This window comes from Strigops habroptila, chromosome 6 (assembly GCF_004027225.2).
Source record: "Strigops habroptila isolate Jane chromosome 6, bStrHab1.2.pri, whole genome shotgun sequence".
Taxonomy (NCBI): Eukaryota; Metazoa; Chordata; class Aves; order Psittaciformes; family Psittacidae; genus Strigops; species Strigops habroptila.
This window is the reverse complement of record NC_044282.2, coordinates 7,791,006-7,800,937: the sequence shown is the minus strand read 5'-3', so window position 1 is coordinate 7,800,937 and position 9,932 is coordinate 7,791,006. Positions and strand designations below refer to the sequence as shown.

The following is a 9,932-nucleotide window of genomic DNA, read 5'->3' as shown; positions in this document are numbered from 1 at the left end:
CAATCTTTCCTGATTTACAAATAGAATGAAACTTTGACAGATAATCATCTGCAAAATGGTGGTTTGGTTTGGTTTTCGTGGGGTTTCTTTTGGTTGGTTGGTTCCCCACCCCCTGGTAATTGCTACTACTGGAAGATGTAAAGTGCTATTAATATGTAAATACAATTACTTACTGAGTATTCAGATGCCTAAATACTTGCCATATCCTAAGCTGGGCTCCAACTATCACTCTGGAAGGTGCAGGTCTCCCTTTGTGTCCTGTGTCACCTCTGCCAGCCTTGTGCAAACACCTGGGAAACTCAAGGTTGCTGAAGTGGCACTTAAATGTGTATGGTCAGGCAACTGGATTTCTCCTTCTCTATCTTGCATCATCTCTGGAGAGATAGATTTGAAGCTGAATAATATTTTCTATTATTTTCAAAGAATCAGCCTCCTTCTCACCTGAAGAAACAACAGAACAGCATCAAAATTATTTTGTGATAATGTGTCGTCATCATCTATCAATCTTGCAAAACTAAGACCAGTCAACACCTTATTCAACACTAACTTCAGAGTTTCTCTTTATGGTCTGGCTGCAGCAGTGGCAGTGATTATAAGATGATGTCAATATAATTTCTTTTTAAAGGGATGTTTTTCTGCATTCATGGTTATAGTGCAAGTTGAGACGTGTGAATTAGTGTTATACCCTAGAAACTAAAAAATCAGAAGCAAAAGGAAATGAATGTGGGAAATAAAAGGAAGTGTGTGTGGTTGAATAACTTTCATGGTCTGGAGAGGCAGTCTCCTTTTTTATAGCTACAACTGTTGATACTGAATTCAATCAAAGCTAAATATTTTAGACAATGTTCATCTGAACAGTGCTATTACTTATTCTACAGGGAAGTCCCGAGGTGTTGACTTAATTTTGCTTTCTGCACAGTCCATATTCAGCATTTTCCTCTTCTACAAAGGAAAGTCTTCAGGATGAAAAAAAAAGTACCCAAACAAAGCCTTGATTCAACACTGAAATTGTGATTGCAATTGCCTAGCACCTGGGAAACTTCTAACTCTGCCCACGTCTTCATAGAAGTTATGCTGCAAGACCCCCTCCTATGGAATAAACTCACTGCTCCAGGAAAAAATGTCTTGCTGGAAGATGTAAAGAAAAGTGTTTTACCTGTAAAGAATACCTATGGATCGTATTCTGTATTATTGTGTGCTAAGAGAAAATCTAATTAAATTAGTACAAGGCAATCCATAAACCTAAGCAGACAAAATTACGATTACTTTAAGGCTTACGCGTTTTTCCCCTTTAGTTTTGATTTAACTCTGAATACTGCATTTATTTATTTATTTTTCTTATATGAGAGAGACAAGTAACTTTAATTTTCTGTAGGAGAAGGCCTCTCCCTCGACGAGTTTAAACCAAAATATTAATGCACTTAAGGTACACTTTTGCAACTGGATTAACAAGATGAGGTCTGCTGTGTGTGCATAGCACAAATACTTTTTAATGACATTTAAACCCTCAGGTTTAATACACAAGCCTTAAAATAAAATAACATTGTTTCTCTCCCCAACCCTTCTTCCTCTGTTGTTTTCTAAATGTGTTTTGGTGGAGGAGAAGGGAGTTTATTTTGCTTGGGTTTTCTTGAGTTTGTTTTTCTGTAGAGGACTGGGGTAGCAAGGAGGAGCCTTTGCAAGGCACACCAGCTCCTTGAGTGCAAGGAGCATCTCCTTCCCTCTGGGTAGGCAAAGCCACTTCCTTGCCTTTTTACTCCCCTGCCCTCTTTTTGTGCAGCCATCCCAGCGGGCAGCCCCCTCCCTCCTTCCCTGAAAGAAAGGGGATGCAACCATTGCAAAAGGTCCCTGCCAGGCAGCTGCCTCAGCAGCGGCTGGTGGCAAGGACCAGCTGCCAGCCTGTGGCTTCATCAGGCTGTCCTGCTCTCTCTTGACGTACTCTTTTCATTTCATCGCTCATAAAGGCCGAAGTGCATAGGTTTTGATCTCGGATCTTCAGCCATGATCTGCCAACCACCGGTGTCTGCTTCCTTTGCTTCTCGTGTCATCATCATGTGTCTGATACCTGCCCAGCTACAATGACTTTGTCCCTTCAATTTATTATTGCAGTTAGCGGATTAAAATGCTACAAACAGGAACCTCAAAACAAACAAAAACTTTTCTCAATACTGCTGAAAACTGACCCTCATGTGCCTCTCTATCTTTCTCCAAGGCCTGCTAAACCCACAAGAAAGATTCCCATTAGTAAATCACTATTGGATCATTAAACCTTTTTAAGGCAGTATGTGCCTTACCAAGAGAATGAGGATTACGACACAGCAGTGGCTGCTGCCCACTGACAATCATGGGAACCAACCTCGGTAATAAATCCATTAATTATCGGGCTCACTTTGACCGGTTCTCACGCCAGAGCAGCTCCTTTGATGTGACTGTCAAAACCCAAGGATGCCCAATAGTCGTAGCCACCAACAAAACAATAGACAAGTAATAATTCAATATAAATATGTAAAATCTCCTTGCCTTTATGCCCTGTTTTTGCAGTGAGGTGTTTCTGTGCCTGTGGTGGAAACTGGAGACAAAAAGGGGAAATAAAGCCTTTCTTTTCCTGTATATAACCTTTTAAGGGGAGAAAAGCCGGGCATGTTAGAGAGATATTTTTTAGCTACCATTGATGTGCATGACTTTTTTAGCTAAGGGGGGGGGGGATTCCCTGTTGCTTTTCAAAATCAATCTGACAGTTCATCACCAATATGCTCTTAAGGACTGATGCTTCAGAGTTACTAAGGAAGTCCTTCTGAGGGACACAGAGGAACTATTCTTTTTCAGTGAGACTATTCATATAAATAGTTATTAATGGTTTTAAGCCCCTCCAGGACCAAAACTTCAGAGGATTTATTCTCATTTGTCTGTTTTGCAAATATACGTAGGTGTCAAGCTCTTTTGGAGTGTTTAAATACATCGGAACAAACAACTGTTTGTTACTCCACTCCTTGGCTGCCCACCTGTAAAGTGGGAATAGCGTTATGAAGTTTCTTGTCCTTGATCTTGTCTAGTTAGACCTCAAACTCCAGGAGAGAGATTGTCTCCAAACTAATGACCATCTTGTGAGCACCCTTAACTAGAATTTATGGCCCTTACCATGAGAGTCCAGTTAATAGAAGATAGTAACTGTCCTGGAATCCAGTGCTAATGAGTGAGGCAAATTTCTGATGGCATAAGGGATCACATGGGAAAAGAAAACAAAACCATCCCCTTTAAACTGTATGATCGGAGGAGAAGCAGAATTTATTCAATTACATCTAACCATCCATTTTTTTACTCTTAAAACAGGATCGGCAAACTGTAATAAACACTAGGTACAAAAGAATTTAAGACACCTGGTTTTCAAAAGCACTGAAGCACCTGTAAGTATAGCAACATGATGGGAATGAATAGGCAGAGGACACTACTTCTGGGTATTGCTGTGCTGAGCTGTCACGAGGGAATCAATCCCGTGCTTAGGGTGAGGTGACTCAGGCCTGCCTGCTCCTGCTGCCTGCAGTGTGTTTATCTCACCCTGCCCTGAGTTACCCACTCCAAGCAGCCCAGCAATGATGGGGGGTGATGGGCGCCCCTTCTACACTTCTGCGTTTCTGAAGAAGCATGGCAGTATGGCATGTTGCAGTGAGCTGTTGCATATTGCCTGCATTCACAGGCAGGGCCATCAGCAGCTCAAGTCACTCCTTTCTCCCCAAACACATACTTGGGGAGGTTAGGGTGGGAAGCCCAAAGGTGAGTGCTGCAGAAGGGGGTTTGGCATGCACATATGGCCTCCCTGTGAGCCCTGCAGCAGGCAGGGAAGTCATGGTGATAGGAGCTCATCTGCTTTTCACACTCAGCTTCAGCCTCCTTGCTTAAGGGGAGATAGGTGCAGCATGGTTGGAGGGATGAAAGCCAGCCAGCAAGCTACAGCAAGATGCTCCATTTCGATTAACCCATGGCCACAGTCCAAACAGATCTGAAGCTGGAACTTCATATCCAGCTTGGGGTAGAGAATGAACAAACTGAAGATTGTATACTGCAAAACTTCATCCTGATAGGATTAGACAGGCAGTCTCTTATCTGAACAGAGGGAAAGATCATTCCCATTTCTTTCATTTATTTTGCTGGATCCCTTGTGCAGAACTGCAGCTTACACAATGCCAATTAAGCCATTTAAGGAATACAGAGCTGTCATTTATGCCAAAAAATTCCTTGCAAAGGGGCCAGTTCGGGTGCATAGCTGCTTGGTGGCAGAGCTGCAGAAGGCACCCTGCTGTGGCCACGCTCCATCAGCCACCTCGGCCTTGCCTGGGTCACTGCTATTCCCTGTTAGACACAGCAGGCAGCACCACCAGCCAGAGCATGCGTTGTAGTATCAATTTAGAGTTGGTTATTATTTTTCTGCTTCTGGGGGAAGCTGGCACCTCCCAGCTCCATTTTCCTGCCAGCAAGACAAAGATTAGGCACAGCATAATAACGTTGTCAATATAGTTTACTAAAAAGTGATTAATCAAAAGAGCGCATGGGAAACAAGGCATGGAAAAGCAGAAGGTAATGATTGACTGTAGCCACAAGGCAGTAATGAAAGGGGTCAAGAAAGAAGATTTTAAGCGTGTAAGTGGAAAGGTTCAGGCTTTTAAAAGGATCAGAGCTTTCATAATTTCAAGATCAGAGCACTTCTTAATAGGATACGACAACTGCTCTTGTAAAAGGACTTTCTGGAAAATGGTCCTCAGATAGTATTACCTAGAAATTGTGTGGTAATTAATTCTGCATTGGACTTTCATTACTTTCACCTGAGATAAAATGCCTTGGTTTGGATAAAATCATTTCTCTTAAAACATGATTCAGAGTACATTTTGCAACTGTAGTTCTGAAGGGACAGTCCTAGCAGGATTTGAAATGAGGTTGTTCTATTTTTTCAGTTTATCTTACTGTCCAGGAGGTGCTCCATATTGGATCTGTACTTAAGAAAGAGATTTACAGTTATGTTTTAAGACACCAATATTTTACAGTAAGGATTTTTGGGAGAGATAATAGGAGGTAGGGGGAAAAAAAAATACATGGAGAAGGGATTGTGTGCCTGAAAGCATCTTTTTTTATTTATTTTATTTCCATCTCCAGCAATTTAATCAACACTTTGTCATGTTTGTGTCCTCGGGCTGTGCCCTATGACACTAATGTCACAGCACAGACTGTTCCCATGGTTCACTGGCCTTGTGCGTGTGTGCAGAAGGGAACAAATCCAGACTCGTCTTGTCTCTTTGGGCAGCTGAATCCCTTGGATCCTGATCTGAGATGCAGAAATTCTGGTTCCCTCCTTTGCCTTGGCACAGACTTTCTGCATGATCTTCAACATTTACGCATGAAAAGCAGACACTGACAGAGCGGCTGTGAGGATGAACACATCCACGGCCATGTGGTGGTTTGTCTCTCTGGTAATGGCATATATCATCAATATATAAATGCCACAGACAGACCGAGGTGTTAAAGAATCCGTTGTAACCTCTCTTCTTTAAATGCTACAATAAAGCTGTTTAAAAGCTTGTAAAGCTTCCATGTACAGCTTTAGACTCAAGGAAACACGTTGCAATATAATTTGGCTTAATAGCAGCTTCATCTGTACATGAAGTTAGCTTTATCAGCAAATACAAAGCTTTCATTACTCTATAGCTCACTGGAATTAAACGGGCACAAGATTAACCCACGGAATTTCGTTTCATATGAAACCTTCAGAGCAGGGACCATGCTGGGAGGTGCGGGGGGTGGTTACAGACACGGGATGCGGGTGCCACCTCGTGGCATGCTCAAATAATGCTTTCACCAATAAGCAGAGGCTCGTTGGTCTGTAAAAGATGGCATGAAATTGTACTTGTTTATGTCCACAATGAAGCAAAAAATAAGGGGAGAAGCGGACACCGTAATGTCCTGGGAACAGAATAAATCCGATAACTGCATGCCTGTATGTGCTCCAGACAGAAGTGAAATACGAGGGCATGTAGAAGATATTCCTTTAGGAAAAAAAAAAAAAAAGGAGCTTTCATTTTCATTTTCTAAAGAGTCTACTGGTTGTGAAAGTCATGCAAAATTTTATGTTCACTCACAAGCAAGATATTTCATATAAGATTGTAAACAACTTAAGAAATGGAATTAACGTGTAACTTAAAGGAGGTAACCAGAAAGAAAAGTAAATGCCAAGAGATAGAAGATTAAGTTTGGATATGAAAGCTCCTGTTCACAAATTTTTCGATAAAGTATAAAAAGTTAAGAGCTAACAGTATTAACAGAAACTCAGTTGCTGGTATAAATTGATCTATAGTTAAAGCCTTGTCTTCCTTACCTTCCTTATTGCTACTGCAGTGCTTTCCCACCAACTGTTGCTGTGGGATGGAAGGGAATGGATCAAGCTCTTGAGGAAGAGCAGAAATTAATGTAAAAATATTTGTGATCCAGTATCTCAGAATATACCACTGTTAGAAGCAAATTCAGCTACATTTTGAGAATGTGGTGGTGATGATGATGATGATAACAACAACATATTGATCTTATATTTGTTTGAAATACCTCTGCTCTAGCCTGTGCAGCCATGTGCTAGATCGTTTTTGTAATGTGACTGTACTGTCAGTCCTCTGAAAAATAGCCTGCCTTTTCTGGGGCTCCAGCATGCCGGTGTCACAAGTTATGTATTATTTTAGACAAGAATATCAACAAAGACTCTAGGAAAGGTGCTTCTTCTACCTGTTAAAAAACACGTACCATGTTCCTTCCCTCCACCACGTTAAACCTAAGGCCCAGGAAACAAGGAGTCAGAAAGTGCCATAACTGTTCAAGCCACGCTGAAGGTGAGCACTGGTGATCCTGGTGTCTTTTCACCCCAAATTAAAAGGACACTTTTAATCACAGTGGGACCTGAAGTGGTAGAGGACTGCAAGAGAACAAATTCCCTCTCGTTGCAGGGTGGATATTTGTCCTCTGTGCAAGGTCCAGTTTCAGGTCTGGCATCAGACTGAAAAGGGATTGGGAAGGTCGCTAAGCATTATCTTCAGGGACTATGCTTCCATTCCCAGCAAAATACTGGAAACTGTACTCTTCCTTTGTGTGCAAGAGCTGTTATGGTGATTTTTTCCTGCAGGTTTCTAAAATCTTACATACGATTACCCTTTCTCAAATGACTCTAAAGCTGGATTTGTGATGTTAAGAATGTGCAAACATACTACTGTAAAAAAACAAAGGAAATGCTGCTTTTATTCCTTTTCTGTAAAACCATAGCTATACCTTTTCTGGGAAACGCCTGAAATTCACTTTAGCTGCTTCTAAAATGACCCATCATTTTCTGAGGTAGAAAAACAGTAACTTCTTCCACCAACTTGGTAAGGCATTTCACCATAAATACACTGCAAAGAGCCAGTCTGTTTGTTCCTGGGGTGAGTAAACACCATGGAGAATTGCAGCCCTGCTCCTGCAGGACAGAGATGCTGGGAACAAACCCTTCCCACCTGCTCTGAGGGAAACAGCACTCGGTCAGAGAGACACATGCACACTATGACAGCTAACTGGGTCCCCCCTCCCATTGCTCAAGGATTCATGACAGCACCGAGTGACCATTCATCTGCGGGGGGAAGGTGTGGGAACACCCTTAGCTATCAGAGCAGCCAAAAATAAAGGACAATATGGTATTTCTAAATGCTACCTATGCCCCTCTAGGCAGACACTGCTCAGCAGCCCTAGAAACCCTTTGGGTGGGCATGGGGTGTCCATGGACAGCTCTGTGAAGGGAAGACTTCCAGACAGATGCTACACCTGGGGTGGCTTCCCCTGCCTGCACCTGCACAGGGCGCTGAGACTGCATGCTCCCTTCATGCATGATTCCTCCAAACTGCCAAATGTGCCTTAACACTTGCTGCTGGGTAGCAACGCCGACGTCTCGGGCTCGCACAGCAGCCGGCCGGATGCTTCCTGAAACATAAAAGCAGGAGAAAATCTAAAAGAAACCTGAAAAGCGAAAGAATTGGGGCAAAGTGTGAAGAAAAAACTGACTTCCCTGACCGGGAATCGAACCCGGGCCGCGGCGGTGAGAGCGCCGAATCCTAACCACTAGACCACCAGGGATCTTCGAAAGTGATTTCTACCACCCTCCTCAAGAACTAATTCACACACCCGCCCCCTACCACCGTGCTGATTTCTCCTCTTTGTGCTCCCCTCTTCCGGGCAGTGCCAAGTGCCGGAGGCAGCTGTACGTAGCGGGGGACGTTCCATTCCATCCCACGGGAAGGGGGTGAGGAGAGAGGGAGCGCCTAAGTCGGGGTGGGATACGGGATGGCGGTGGGATACCGGTCTGGCTACCGCAGAGAGCTCGTCGGTCGGAGGCAGGAGCCGAGCGCGGCCCGGGGCGGGTCCCCCTCCGCCCGCCGGCCGCTCTGCTACCGCGCCGGGCTCTCCCCGGGTCCCTGCTGGGGAGGCGCTGTGCCGGCTGGTTTTTGCTCGTTTCGCGTTGCCCGTTCGCGCCGTCCCTCACAAGACACTCTCGCTACGGGCTGCTGCTGTTGCTGCTCTGCGCTGCGAGTCCCGGCCTGCGGCTCCCGGGACGGGGGAGCGAGCGTGCTGGCGGGGCTGTGCGCCGCCCGCCTGCGCTGCTCTGCAGGCGGCTGCGGAGGAAAAAGCCTGCGGCTGCTCCGGTTGTCGGTGTTTGGTCTGCAGGGGAGAGCTGATCAAAGGCCTGACCCAAGTGGAAGCCCGTGGCTCCACAGGGGAAACGAGACTGGTGGGGGCTCGCTTGGCTTGCGCTGCCAGGGCCCTCTTACCAAAAAGATACGAATCTGTGACTTCATTCGTTTATTGATGAGGTTTCTAAGAGAGGAGGGAAAGCTCCGCCATCTATGCAAATGACATCTGCATAAGCGCTTTTTCCTCTGGTGGGTTGATTTCATCAGCAAAGCGGATCTGCGAGCTGTACTAGCAGAAGTGATATTTTCGTATTATAAGTAGTGTCCATAAGGTAAGAGGGTTTGCTCTACACAAGCAAATTTCTCTAGTTCTCTCACACACACACCCCCCTCTGAAATTCACTATGAAGGTAACCTTTTTCATGTGAAGATAGATAAGCTTCAGACTGTATATTTGTGGACTCTGGAAATATGCATTAGCTTATCTTTCAAAGCTTTAGAGTCTGAAAACAAACTTACAGAGACCACTTTCCCCAGGGATGTTCTCAGAAGGTTTGGGTGTTTGGTTTCCGTCTCACTTGAGTCCCTGTTCAGCCAATGGTTCATTTCATCCCAAAGCCTTTGTAGTAGCAGGCTTGAGCAAAATGTGTGTCTTGATTGCAATGGAACTTTCTTTTGTCCAAACTGAGCAACATTACTGTGCAGTGAAGTAGATAACCTACAAAATGTGAGGTTACAATCAGGCCCAATTAGACACGCATAGTCTTACATACTGCAGGAACTGCATTTCTTGTGTCTATCTACAGCTGCTGCTTTGGTACGACCTTAGAGGAGACAAAGCTGTGGAGCCCTGGAGGCAGAGCACAGCTCAGACTAAGGCACCACCGCGGCCCGAGGCCGCTGCAGAAAGGGGGATGTGGTTAAGTCAGGTCCCCTGGTCCCAGCAGGTAACCTGTGCACTGTCCTGAGAAGAAAGGTAAAGTGGGATCTGGTTTCCTGCAACTCAGAACCTGCAAAGAGCACCAACCAAATATTACGGTGGTGCTATACCGCAGCAACTGAGCCAGCTTTAAAGGAGTTTGTATGCTTCACACCACAGAGTTGTGGTTAAAAGCACGTTTCCCCCACCTTGGGTGCTTCTCAGGTGGGTTTTGGAAGGGTACTGATTTCTGTGCTTCCATGGCTGTGATGCTAGCAGCACTTGAGACAGCCAGGTTAAAAGGAGGGTAGGTCCATATCAGCTGCATT

The 9,932-nt window shown here is 44.7% G+C and overlaps 1 protein-coding gene and 1 non-coding gene across 2 annotated transcripts in view; one reads left to right on the top strand and one right to left on the bottom strand.

Moving 5' to 3' along the window:
• Positions 1 to 8,058: 8,058 nt before the first annotated feature.
• On the bottom strand, positions 8,059 to 8,130 carry TRNAE-CUC. Its single transcript has one exon. It is a non-coding gene; the product is annotated as a tRNA-Glu (tRNA).
• A 123-nt stretch (positions 8,131 to 8,253) lies between these two features.
• The window catches only part of NCOA7 (nuclear receptor coactivator 7), an 89,544-nt gene continuing 87,865 nt past the window's right edge, over positions 8,254 to 9,932 (top strand). The window contains exon 1 of the mRNA XM_030490870.2: positions 8,254 to 8,296. The gene's annotated coding sequence lies outside the window, so the exon portion shown is untranslated. The remainder of the gene's footprint in view (positions 8,297 to 9,932) is intronic.